Below are 13,924 nucleotides of genomic sequence, written 5' to 3'. Positions count from 1 at the left end.
CAGCTGTAATGCAGTTAATGCATGAGAAAACAGTAGCCAGTAGTGAGTAGTTAATTGATCTGAGGATCACATCCAGCCTTTTCTTGAAAGAAGCCAGAATATTGATTTCAACAACATGGCTGGGCAGCTTGTTCCAGACCCCCACAACCCTTTGGGTAAAGAACGGCCTGTTCTCGGGTATAAATGCACTCCCCCGCACAGCAATAACAGTCTCTGGATTTAGGGAGGTGGCCTCAGTGAGCATTAAGGTTATCAAAAGCATTCAAGTTGATGCATGGTGGCAAGCCGAGCTGAGATTATTCTGCTGGGTTGAAAAGGTTTCTGCGCAGTGGAACTGCATAACGTGAAAGAAAAGCTGTCCTGCACTGAGAGGGCTATTGTTAGGAGTGCGGATGAAGGACAAAGGCCTGTGACCTGGGCTCTGCCTCCACAGCAGGCCCACAGCAGCTCCCCTCTGCAAACACAAGAGAGCCCTGCAGCATCCAGGCCTGCCACCACATACCGTGCCACCACTGAGTGTGCTGCTATTTACCCTTCCTATTAATCTGTCAGCACTCTGGTCAAACATGCGCCACAATATGGTCTCTGCATTTCTCCATTAGTCACTGCCATGCTGTGTGGGGTTAATGCAGAGCAAGACCTGGGCCTGAGATCCAGCATGTGTGTGTACAAGGAGAGAACATCTGAAAATCGTAGGGTTTAATATAACTTCATGTTATATGGGCCATTCTATTTTATATTCTGGTATTTTATATGCACAAAAAATTCCTTTTTATTGAAATTGCGCAAAATCATTTCCCTGTTATCAGTCTCATAATCCTGCTCATTGCTTGCTCAGATTTACTTGCAATGTTTTGTATAAATTAATTGCAAAGGGGATCTACAGTATCATTCTCGTCTGTGCTGTTTGATATACATCTTTACACATAATGTATGTGTACTGTATATGCTTAGAAAGTAAATGTGAATGTAGGTTTCTGGGTGCAATATGTAAAAAGAATTTCATTAGTATAGTCACAGTATAAAGATATTTTTAATCTGATCAAAAGAAAGAACCATCACAACTGTCATTAACAGTATGTAAAAGACAACATTATCTTTTGATGTGAGATCCCAAGTTTTTAATTGCTTATACAAAGATCATATTTTCTTCAGGGGAAAAAAAACACTTCTAAAACTTTGGCTCACAACAGCTCCATGAAATGTGTCCACCTGGCTTTCAGGACAATGCAAATTAACTAAAATAACTGAATAATTAAAAGCAAAAATACAAATGGTCCGAGGCAGAAGTAATTGCTCTGAAGGAACTAGAGGCTGAGCCAAAGCTATCTGGAGTGTGAGGCAGAGTGAGAAGTGAGACATCAAACAGACAAATTCACACTTGCCTGCCTCAATTTACAGAACGGAGAATGATTATTTACTTTTCTATAAAAATTGATGCACCTTCTGAAACACATAGGCTGCTCTGAGTGGAGATCATTTTTTTCACGAACAAGCCAGGACTCATGGGCAATAAACATTTTCATTTCTTTCCAGAGAAAAGTAAAACACAGGGGCCTCCTCTGATTGTTTTGGATTCAATTGAACCTGTGGGCAGTGTGTTTCCCACTTATTGTAGATAATCACACAGAACTAGTGGCATTCCACTCCGAGCATTGTGTGCTGCTGCTCGGGCACCAGGCTGAAGGAGTGAGATAACCAGAGCTGTTCAGTGCTGTGAGCAACATCCTCTCCCGTCCCCACTTGCCGTTTTGTTGTGTGTGCGGACTGAAACAAAAAGGAAACCTCCTGAGGGATGGAGAATTGTGCGTCTTAAAAGCCGACTTCATCCAAACTGAATGAACGGCAACAAGAGGAGTGGGATTTGCCAAAGCAAGCAGAAGAAGGCAGGGCAGACGCGAAGCCAACGGCATAACCTCACCCAGAAACGAAATACAGCATTCATTTAATTCAACTAAATCGATATTAGTCAGATCTTATTACGCCGCAGGAGCTACCGAGGAATACGATTCTGATGCTTCGATAACACAAGTCACTACTTTTCCAGAACACAGCAGTGTTTCTGATTTAGGAGTGGATGTCAGGCACTGGCTACATCGCCGGGAGCCATGCATTTATACAACTGCAACTAAATAAACAATCGTCTGATTATTTATCTACTCGATTTTTCATCGCTGTTTCTTATTTCACAAGCTGTCAGGCACAAACATGCCTGCTCAGTCTTTGAGCCCCTACAACCACACAGCATGCCCTCCAATTTATTATTTCTTTCAATAAATAACTCTGTTCGAACTGGAAAAGCTTTTGTGGTGGTGGGGTGTGGGTGAGGGGGGGGGGGGGAATTCCTATTTTCTATGCCATCTATTTAAAATAAAAAAGGATCTCGTTGGATAACTGCTATACAGTGGGGCAACATGCATAGCGATTGTTTCTTTGCAAAACTTTAAAAAACATTTTCTCCGGTGAATAGGTACCTATTAGCCAATCTATTAAAAGAGAGCGGCTTTCAGTCGCTCCTCGCTGTGCATCTTTATGTTTGAATCAGCCTTCAATGTCGACTTCCCCAACAATCGAGCCAAAGAGAAAGTATTGATATACGTAGTGCAACTCGGAGACAATAGCCACTCTTTCTCCCCTTTGTAAGCCCCAGGTGTTTGTGGGCACAGGGCTCTAAATGCATAAGAAAAGCTTCATTGTGTTGTGCACTTTCTTCGCCACTTGTTCTAAAACCTGGACGCAATGTCCTACATGCATTAACTGATCTCCATAAAAACGAAGGAACAAGTGACCCTCTGTGAGACTCCAGCCTGGCAATGCTACGGCATTAGTTCAGACTGCTTTGTAGCCCTGCATTGTTTGTGGATTATTCAGTAGTTTGAAGAAGAAGAAAAAAAAAGAGGGAGGGGGGGAGAATTTGGGCAGAGGAGAGGGGGGAGGAGGAGGAGGAGGAGGAGGAGGGGGGGGCGACTCACACTTTATCTTCGGAGCGTAGAGAAAAAAAAAGGAGCTACTTTAGAGCGAGTTACTGTAGCCAAGGTTTGGAAAACACCTGCAGACAGTACACATAGAAACCAAGGCAAAAAGCAGCTCTTGTTGTCCTAGGCCACCCCCTCCCAGGTCCCCGTGGCCAGGCTCAGCCATGAATCTGTGTGACAGCTATGGAGCTGGTGCAGGTCCGTGCCTGTGCCTGTGCCGAGGGCCCGCGCTGCCTCCGCGAGAGGGGGGAACCCCTGAAAAACTCCAGGACGAAGTTGGAGAAAGAGGAGCAACAGGATCAATATGGTGGCATTGTTCGGCCCTGCTTACCTCCACGGGACACCATCTGCTCCCTGTCAATGGATCACCTGCTTGTCTGGGCAGTCGCCATGGAGACCCGGGGGAGGAGGGATTAGGAGGAGGGGGAGAGGAAGGAGGGGGGCTGCTGGGCGCGGGGGGGAGGCTGAGCAGCCCATTGCTGGAAGAGCACTGCCCCCCCCTGGACGACCCGGCTCTGCCGCCCCTGGCTTGACGGACAGCTCCGGGCCCGTTTCCCGCTGCCATCACAGTGCGTTTTGTTTGCTGGGGGAAAAAGTGACATTCGTGGCTTAAAGGGGGGGGGGGGACTAGGAATTCATGCTGGAGAATTTGGGATCTTATTGAGTTGCATATGTTGATACGTGCGGTTTATGTAAGAATGTTGATTTTGAGATCCTTCCAAACGGGGGGAAAAAAACCAGGGGCTACAATATTTCTCTGCCATTCTATAGTGGGGCTCCCAGGACTACAGGACTAGAAAATGAAAGCGCTGTGAAATATGCAAAGCTGGTAGACAAAGAGAAACGGCTGACAGACGATGACCTGGGGAGCCTCCCTCCCAGGCCGGTGAAAGCTATATACCCATCAGCGCGACTTCGAGTGACCACAGAGCAGAGCTGGACAGCTGCCTTCCTCTTTTCTAACCAGCTTTGACACAGGGCGGATTATTGTGTTATGCTGGAAATTGTAACACCTTTACATTACGGTTAAAGGAAGTGTATTTGATTTTGTCCCAAATATCATTTGTAGTTTTGTTGTGACTGAGCATGATGTATTTTTCCAGGCCTTTAAACTTCTTTTCATATATAAACATTGCATTAAGTATAATGTAATTAGTTTATTATATTATATAAATTAGCAAGTGAAAATGAAAAGAGATAAATGGTACAAATATTATGACTGAGCACCAGAGTTAAATTAATCTTTGTTATGATGGCTAGCAGCTTTATTTTTTTCCTGTGTTAGTACTAATATTGAGCCTTACGGTAATTTGTCATTGTTGAATGATATCCTTTTCATTATGAAGGAAGCCTGACAGGCAAGCACTGTGAATCTGTGTGCCACAGGAAGTTACTCGATCTTTCACAATGTGCACAATCAATTAGTTTCTAAGGGACTATAGGCTTTGATTACTGAGTAAATAATAAGGTTCATCACAGCACTGGCGTAGGAGTTCATAAGGACTCATTAATTTAAAAAGTCAACAGCAGGAGGTTCTGAAGCCCAAATACACAGATCTGAACATATCTCCATTCATGACAACATCTGAAAGATGACAATGTTAAAGGCACATTTGCTCCTGGTGAATAATACAGTTTGTAATCAAATGTAGCACAGATCACTTGCCAGTATAAGCAGTTAAAGTACATGTCCTTTCTTTATGGTTAGAAAGACATATTGTTTTTCTTACCACCTCTGGTAAAATCTGAAAATGGTGAATTAATAAAAAACATTTAATTTAGGAGAGAAAAAGAAAAATGCATTAAATTAGTGAAATGGTGAGGATTTGTAAATATAGTAGTAGAAAAACAATAAAATAAGAAAATGCAATAAAATACAATATAATGTGTTTTACAGTGTCAGGAAAGGGAATATAATGGATTGTGTTTTTCATTGCCAAAAAATAATAAAGATGGTAATTAGCCCAGCTAATTAGTGGTAAGTGACCTAGTCCTTTAAATGCCACAGTAAATGTTTCATTGAGGAAACAAGGAACGACAAGGACACAAGAGGGAAGAAATGTTGATTTGTTTAAGAGTTAGCCTGTTAGCCAACAATAAACGAGTGGGAGACGTTAACTGTAACGCTCTCAATTTGTGCCTTTGTTTCTTGTCTCCCGTCTTTCTGTTTTTGTCCGGAGCTTGGGTCTTTAAAAGTGTTCCTTCTGCAGCCCCGTCTGCGTTACCGCACTCACAGCCAGGGACGCTCAACCAGCAGCTCCTCTTGGTGCTGCAGGAGCTCTCAAGGGTCCCTGGAGGGGCTTTCTCTTCGTTCTCGGCCCGGAGCCCGTCCAGGCCGTGGCAGTGTAGTGCAGACCAAAGGCATTGACCTCCTCCACTCCTGAGAATGCGTTAGCCTGAACCACCAGCACTGCCTCACGCAAATTTACAAATGTTCTAGTGCTTCGCTTTTTCCACAGCAGGTTTTTTAAGTGTGTCATTGCTGAACCTACTGAAGTAGTGAGTATAGCTGAGAGGCACTGCTTATTTTAGGCATCATTTCAAATACCGTATGTCTGTGCCACACCTTCTGGATAGAGCCACCAACATCTCATTAACACCAACACCAACATTCCTGGACAGTCAGGGCTCAGCCCTTCCCTGTTTTCCGTCCCTGCTTTAAAGGAGAAACATCTGTTTCTGTTGACAGTTTGTTGACAGTTCATGGCCTTATAAAGTAAAAACGTTTGCAAGGCCGTGTTCTCCAGAATCCGGAGCAAGACTTTGAGAAGAAACCTGTAAGAGCTTGAGGAGAGCAGGTTGTTCTGCCCCCGTGAGTGAACACCCCGAGCTGCAGTGAGAACATGATAGGGCTCTCTGTCTGTGCCACCTGCCCCCACTTAACAGGTATTCACCTCATCAGTGCTGGATAATTAAGCCCTTTCCTGTCCTCAGTCAGACACTCTGTCACTGGGCTTTCATGTTGTGTTTGGAAGGGCTACTTGCTCAAACCAGCCTGTCGCCTACTCGCCCTGCACTCCGCCTGAACCCGTCTGACTGAGGCAGGATCCCCGTCTGTTTCCTGCTTGCTACAAGACCGTGGATGGTGTTATTAGCAGCCTTCCTGATCTGCCTGTCTGCCTGGGGCATTCTCCACCTCTCCTGTCTGTTTCATTTCTTGTGGACCTTATGATTGGACTCCTCAGCCTGTCTTACAGACGTATCATTGTCCCGGTCTGTGCTGCGTCGTCACACAGGTGACATGAGATCACACACTCCTGCCTCATGCTATAAACAGGCATGACTACAGTACATGCACAACAATTCAAACTTGGGGAAGGACACTGTAGCACTACTCAACTGAACTGTGTGCTTTTAATGGTGTACCAGTGTGCACAACCGGCACTATGCCTTGGGATATACTGGGCATTATTACTAGAACAAGAGCATCCTCCTAGCTTTATACTAGCTGCTCTTTAGCCAAAGCTGCTCTTGAAAGTGGCTGCTGTTGTTGTGTTATTCAGAAAGTTTGGAAGTACTTTCTTAGTACTGCTAGGGCTCAACAAACTCTGTACAAGCATCAACAATGGAATCAACAAAATGGAATCATTTGGACTGGGATGGAAGGCGGGCATGTATATTGATAGGACAAAACTCAGCAGTGGACTGCTTATAATACATAATAATAATAATAATCTTTCATTTAAGCAGATACAGTACGTCTATTGAGAAATGGACTGGCGTCCTGCCCAGGGTGTATCCTGTCTTGCACCCATTGCTTGCTGGAATAGACCCCAGCTCCCCTGTGACCCTGATTTGGGAGAAGCAGCAAGAAAATGGATGGATGTTAGCCGAGAACATCAAACATGAGCTCTTTGTCATTGGCGCCCTGGGTGATGTACACATACTGTACATGTGTCTGGGTATGCCTCTGGACACGGCTGCCCCTTGGGGGAGCCCATGGGGAGCGCTACATTTCTTCCTTTCTGTGCAAGTTCATTGAGTCTCCCTCCCGCACAAACAGGACCTCTTGGCTGTGACATACGATATATATGTTTAGCAATGGATTTCTACATAGAAATATTTTGATAATAGAGTTTTCAAGAGACCTAGTTTCATCCAAGATAATGTCAGCTTTTGGGTTTTCAAGTGGAATTTATCTGAGGTGTAGTGTTGACCATTGACAACAGACCACAATCTGATCCAAATGTTTATTTGCATCAAGAACATACTTGGCCCTGTAGAGTTAGTTACTGTTACAGCACAAGTTTTTGTGCAGCATTTCTCATAGACAAAGACTCCTGCCAAGGACAGAACTATACGTCTCCTTCCCATTAGACAGTGAAAAAGAGCTTTTTCTCCTGTCTTCTGTCCTGCCCTTGCCTCCGGCACAATCGTGCTGCTTCTCTAACCTTTAGCCTCCCAGCTCCTCCCTGCCTCTTCCTCTGTTGGCCAGTGCACACAGAGCACAGTGGGCATGGGGGCATGCTGGGAACCCTCAGCTGGAGCCTTCCTGCCTGCTCAAACACACCAGCTTGTTTCCTGCTGGCCGGGCAGAGCGCATGGGCGCCATCAATCATCAAGGCCAGACACTTCTGCTGTGCTCCTGGACACCGGGCAACTGCACACTCTCCAACGCGCCCTGGGGGGGGGAGGTCCCTCACTTGTTTCCACTGAAAAGGGCTCTCAGCCGTAGAAAGGCCAGTCCCTGGAAGTTAGCCATTACTCTTGCCCATCCGCTCCCGAGAGGCAGAGAGGTTTCAGCCCCATGGCAGGTGAAAGTGTACTGGCCATCACACAGGGACCTGCCTTTGTTCTCGGTTAAGAGGCAGCACAATGCCAGAAGGGCCTGTGGCCCGTGTCTGACAAGCTCTCCAGCACTCCTCACATCAACGAGTTTATCTAACGCCACTTTCTCAAGCACGTGTCACTGTGAACCTCCAGGAATTTCTCGGGAAGCGAGCTCCTGTTTCTTCCTGGGCCCCGAAGTGTGCCAGACTAAACAGATTATACTTCATGCACTCCCCTCATTTCTTTGTGTTCCAGTTTTCCTGTCAACCCACCTCAGGCTAGTGTCAGTCGGGACATTATCTTGTCTTCATGATCTCTGGCAGGCCGCAGGATAGTCCAGGCCCATTCAAACAAATGAGGCTGCGCTTAAAGCACCAAAAGCTGCATTTGTCAGAACCGGTCTTTGTGAACATCACAACATCACTTTTGTTCAGCTCATCTGTGTTAGAAGAATCAGACTTCATGCAATAATAAACTGTAAGGAAAGAACTGGATTCTATCCTGGTTTTAGTTTGGCATTAAACCCCTTAATTGACTCCTGAAGACAGACTACCAAGGGAAAAACAGGCGCTGCAGTAGACAGCAAGACAGCAGTAAATGCAGAATTATTAACTTGTGAGTCCAATAAATCTATTATCAGAGCCTTGGTGAGTTACACTGACTGTCCACCCAGAAGCAGAGGACCATCCCTTCTTTTCCTCCCTCCCTGCCCTCCTCCCTCCCCCACTCTCACACACAGCCTCTCGTCTGGCAGGGGCCTGGGACCTAAGCTGTCATCGCCACGTGCGCTGAGAAGCAAACCGCCGGACGTCGAGGAGTGTAAAATCACATTATACAGAGGGAGACTGACTTTCTCGGTCTTTCTTTCTTTCTTTCTTTTGCGGGCGGGTGCTGTTTCACAGCATGCAGTGCTGAAACTCTGCGCGGGGTGAAGCACCACAGAAACCGTCTTTTATGCAGAGTGGGAAAGTTCCATGTGCTGCCCTGATCGGTGCTTATTGTTCCTTTGATTAAACTTAAGCTGCGACAGTAGAAGCTTCCAAAACCCTTGTTTTTTTTCCTTCTGCCCTTTCTTCCCAGCCTAGTACACACTGAACGCAGCTTGGAGTTGTGAGTGCTGCTGTATGCAGAGTGGCACAGAAATCTTTACAGAGCATTTCTGGACAGAGTGCCATGCCCAGAAACTGGCTGAACGGCTCATGTCTGCAGCAGCAGCAGCACGGCTGTTTGGCCTCGATCACAGTCTCCATCCCTAAATAAGCCGAAAACGAACATAAATGCTCTATGCAAAACAAGCCTCCTGTGGTAGCTCCAGGGAGTATCACTAAAGCCTCAAGATCTTGAGATTGTGAGATTATTTATTAAAGAAATTCTCAAAGCTAAGTTCTAGCTGCTCTAGCATGCAAGACTCTGCTATACAGAGAAACACATGGAACGTAGAGAAAAGTCTGAACATCAGCTGACCTCTATCAGCACAAGTAAAGGGATATGCATTTCAAAACCACCTCTGGCTCCCTCTAGTGCTGAGGGCAAGGCTCCATCTCAGCACAAGACACACAAGACTGTGAAGGCTACAAGATAAAGGCAAAGGCCTTGTTTCAACTGCATGAACTTTCAAAAGATTTTAATATTGCAATGGACGAGCAGCTGTTTGCTGAAGAGACGTCATTTCCATTTAAAAACGGAAACAGACTGTCTAAAAACATGCATAAATGTATTTCAGTACTTCGGGCACTGATGAAGGTGGAGTGCAGGCAAGATTAGAATAGTGATTTTAGCTGTCTGTAAGGAAGGGAGCTGCAGGAGGGGAGAGGACTGGGTGGAGGGAGGAAGAATCTAGGTGAGATTAGGGTGTGACCTCCTCCTGAACTTGTGTTCAAACTCCACACTGTGTGTTACAGACCACCGATGAGTCAATAACTGGATGTCACCGTCCAACCTCATTAGGAGAGCCGAAGGACACGCTGCACCAGGGTGGGTTATCAAATCTCTTCAGCCATGTTTCTGTACAACAGGCCTGTGTGACGCCCGGACCTGAATGAATGACAGAAGCCCTTCATCCCAGTTATCCCAGAGGGATGTTAATCCTTAAGGCACCCATGATGATGTACATTAACTGCCCACGTGAAACACCTTCATGAGTTTCTGGGATGAATTAGAGTTTAACACAAGGGACAGAAAGGTCACATGGCCTCCTCATATGATTAAGGTTTTTATGACTCACATGTAAGAACATGAGAACTAAAAGGAAAAGGCAGATCTGAAGGCCCGATCTCAAAATTGCCTTTTCTTAATCCCCCCCCCCACTTTCTGCACATCCTTATAACCTTTGCGCCGTGCTCATCTGATGGCGCAAGATCCAACCAGGCTGCTGGTGAAAGCGTTTTGTTTATTAGATTCACAAACGTTACGTGAAAGAAGCCATTCTGTTTAACATTTTCTCTTCTTGCACTACAGCTGGGTCAGTGATATTGCTGGGGCTGTAAGTGGAAGAAGAAATACTCATTGTGAGACTTTGTATCATAAAAAGATACATACTAAGAGGCAAGCTTGCTAGATTACGCAATTCCAAATAATTACATTTTTGACATCTGGTAATAAACGAGCGACTGTTCTCATATTATCAGTTTAATTACATATAATTTGATAGTAATTCAGTGATTGTCAGTGCACTATGTGGCAACACCCATGTTACAAAAAGTTTGCATTTTTTATGAAAGGACGTTCTCATGAAATTATTAATGGTCATTGAATATTTACTGGCCTCATCAGTCATCACCTGCCATGGTGTCAGACACACAATTAGGAGCCACTTTCACATAGTTGACCTCCAAAATATGTGTAAAAAGTTGTGCCACTGCCCCAGTGAAAGTGGCATCTGTGAGGCTACAGTTGTGCCACTATTGTTGGATGTTCTGACACACGCAGGGAGTGTTTCCCCCCACAGACACGCCAGCGTGCCCCTCCAGCCAAGGTGAAGAGCAGAGCTGCACACAAAGGAAGAGTTGTTGTTTCCCTGGAGCACAACTGCTGGAATTAATATCTCCTCAACAACAGTTCATTTAGCAGCTGCCTGGCTGTGCGGCTGCTGTCGTCTGCGATTTCCGCAGCTGTTTTTAGAGCTTGTGTGTCTCCAGCAAAACTTTAACGGACGCTGATCTACCCAGGGAGCTATTTTTGGTGAGGAATTAAACTTCGGCATGATGGCATTGGGCGTCACCGCTGTCCCGGCTCCTGGCTCTGGCGTTTGAAAATACAGATTCACATGGGGTCATGAGATGCTGAGCCGTTTTTCCCCAGCAAGCGGATAGGCAATAAAACACATCTAGCCTCTAGCCATGGGTTTGAAAAGAGGCCGCTGATCTAGATGCAGTTAACAGCCAGCCAGAGGAAAGCAGTTCTCCCTAGAGCACTTCTTCTTAAAATGAGATACTGCATCTTTTTACACGTCACATCAACAAGGGAACTTGCTCTGCAGGGAGGGAGTGGGTTCGCTTTATTAGATAAATTGGCTTAGAGAGAACAGCTGGATATTTATTGGTAACAAGAGGAAGGCAGGGGTGGCAGCTTAATTCAATAAGAGAATGTGTCAATTAGAAAACCATTTCCTTAGGGACTCCAGCGGAGAAGTGGTTATCAGATTTCTCCTACGCCAGCGCCGGGGGTAGCAGGCCCACCAGCCAGTGATGATGACAGGGTTCACTCCAGAGCAACAGGAAGGAACATGTTCATCCGACAAAGCGGTTGGGTCTACAACTTAGAACCGGCAGCGCTGGCCAACAAGCTTCTCGTTGTAATAAGTCAAAGTGGAATTTTGCAGGCCTCACACACAATTAAAAATTATATATATATATTTCAATGAAATCTACAAACCGCATGCTGATCACCAAGTTTCAAACCCAGTGCTTGATGGCTCCAAGGAATCTTCTCTAAGAACCTCACCCGTTGGTAATTTGCATTTGTGTAGAAGTTTAGATGGGATCTGGGCCGCAGTGGCATTGTGCTTTGAGTGGTGAGCCCACCGTATGCTTTTGGAAATTATTCTGTCAAACAAACAGTCCATACGCATCCAATGGCTACTCTAAAAAACAGCTTTCCGTTATTACCCAGCTGCCCCCTCCCTCTCCCGTCAAGTGTGGCTCCTGGTCCTGAACCCAGCCCAGCCTTCACTCAGGACAGGATTACCTCTACATCTTCACAGCAGTGAAGCCAAGAAGGACATTTATTTTAACAAGCATGTGCAGCAAATATGATTATGGTACGATATACTCCACAGACATGGGGAGAATAATGTGTCTGGAACAGAGAAGACTACGAGCAGACCTGATGCAAGTACAGTGTACAAAATCCATTGGGCTAACTTTGAGGAAAAGGTTTCGTACTATGTCTTTGATTGTTGAAGGAAGAAGGCGTGAGTTTCTGACAGGGGAAAAAAAGGCTTTCATTTTTTAAAGCAGCATGTATGAGATCTTATCATAACTTTTTTTAAATTTGCAATTTCTGAGTCTTTCTCCAGTTGACAGCCCAGTTTGGAGTGTACTTACTCTACCAGCTCAGAGTGGAAAACACTCAACTCGGCAAACCAACCAACTCCACCTCCATAGTTTTATATATTTTTACTCAAATTGCCAATTAATTAGGTTTTTACCGATGTTCTTTTCTATATCAACTATGCCTTGTTGACCATATGCCTAATAACTTCAATGTGCATTGTGTGACTGTTCTCTTTATATCTTGAAGAGGGTAGTTATGTCAGTGTTTGTTGACTGACAAAGATCAAGCAGAGGTTAATTCCACACTGAAAAGCAGAAAAAAAAGACTATAACAACATTTTGGCTGTGCCAGTAAATAGTTTTTCCCTCTTGGATCAGTAAACCATAAGAAGACCTTCACCACAAAGGGAAGAGCACACACACACCAGGGCATTTGAAAGTGAAAGTACAAGCTCACAGTTTGTGAAGCAGCACTAAACCGTACATGGCAAGGATCAAAAACCTTTCATCTATTCATTCCTTAACCACTTTGTCAAATACAGGGTTGTGTGGGACCCGAAGCCAATCCCAGCAAGCACTGGGCACAAGCCAGGGTACACCCTGTACCTGTTGGAAAGTCACACGAAAATAGTGAGAACATACAAACTCCACCCAGATGGCACCCTGAGAATTGAACCTAGGACCTCAGGGCTGCAGGGCAACATTGCTAACAGCTGCACCAACATGAACAATCACGTTTAGAGTTATTAATAGAACGGTATTGATCCTTCTCAGGTATTCACAGATATTTGTGATTGGTAATGAGTTATCTGGCGAGACGTTGTCTTCCTTTCTCAGCCTCACCACAGTAAACTACATGGCAGCAATTAGAAAGGCTGGGACATACAAACTGGATCACAGCTCCTTAATGCTTTTGTTGGAGGGATGTTGCCACAATACACACACACTGTTGTGGTCTCTTGCAAGCTTCCTTCCAGTAGGAGATTAGTGATACTCTCTGACCGGCACACAACTCACATCAAAGTCAACATTTTTTAAGCAAAAGGATTAAAACCAATATAGCAAACAAGGCTAAAAAGGTCAGAGGAGATCAGGAACTGTGCTCCGGACTGCATGGCAGGCGTTCTGCAAGATACGCCTCACAAAGACTGCTGGCAGGGCTTTTCTCTTCTCAGCCTCTCCACGTATCATCCGTGCTCCACACTGTGCTGGAGCCACAGGCAGGCTTCGAACAAAGACACACCGCATGGTCGTCCCTGACCGAGAGGAATCTGCCTGATACGTCAAACCGGATGACCTCAAAGTACCCAGTATACAGCAAAGTCATTATTTTCCTCCCATTGTACGACAGAAAAAAAAGGGTTATCCAGTCCTTTGTTGTTGACGGGTTTTTTCCCCTTTTACTTTCATGACGCTTGCATTTATTCTAACTCTGCATTTTTATCTGCCAAAGATGTCTATTGTGCGAGCGGAGAAAGAAAATTGAACTTTTAGTGAAAATTGCAAATTGCGTCATTTTTTCTTTTTTAACTTTTAACTTGTTGCTGTAGCAATTTTCAGTTTGTTCTAAAGCCGAGATTACTAGCTCGGAGCTTGGGTTATAAAGTCGTAAAGCAGCTGTAATTTTTTTTACAAATGGAGCAATTGTCAACTATCCACTGACCTTTCCCTTGTTCATTAATAGTA

General features: G+C 45.0%; 1 protein-coding gene across 1 annotated transcript in view; it reads right to left on the bottom strand.

The window, feature by feature from the left end:
* Window positions 1–13,924, bottom strand: part of LOC148829978 (uncharacterized) — a 131,489-nt gene that overhangs the window by 113,494 nt on the left and 4,071 nt on the right. The gene's annotated exons all lie outside the window — the stretch shown is intronic.

The sequence above is a fragment of the Atractosteus spatula genome, chromosome 8, assembly GCF_055471065.1.
Source record: "Atractosteus spatula isolate fAtrSpa1 chromosome 8, fAtrSpa1.hap1, whole genome shotgun sequence".
NCBI lineage: Eukaryota > Metazoa > Chordata > Actinopteri > Semionotiformes > Lepisosteidae > Atractosteus > Atractosteus spatula.
This window is presented reverse-complemented; position numbering and strand designations above follow the sequence as displayed.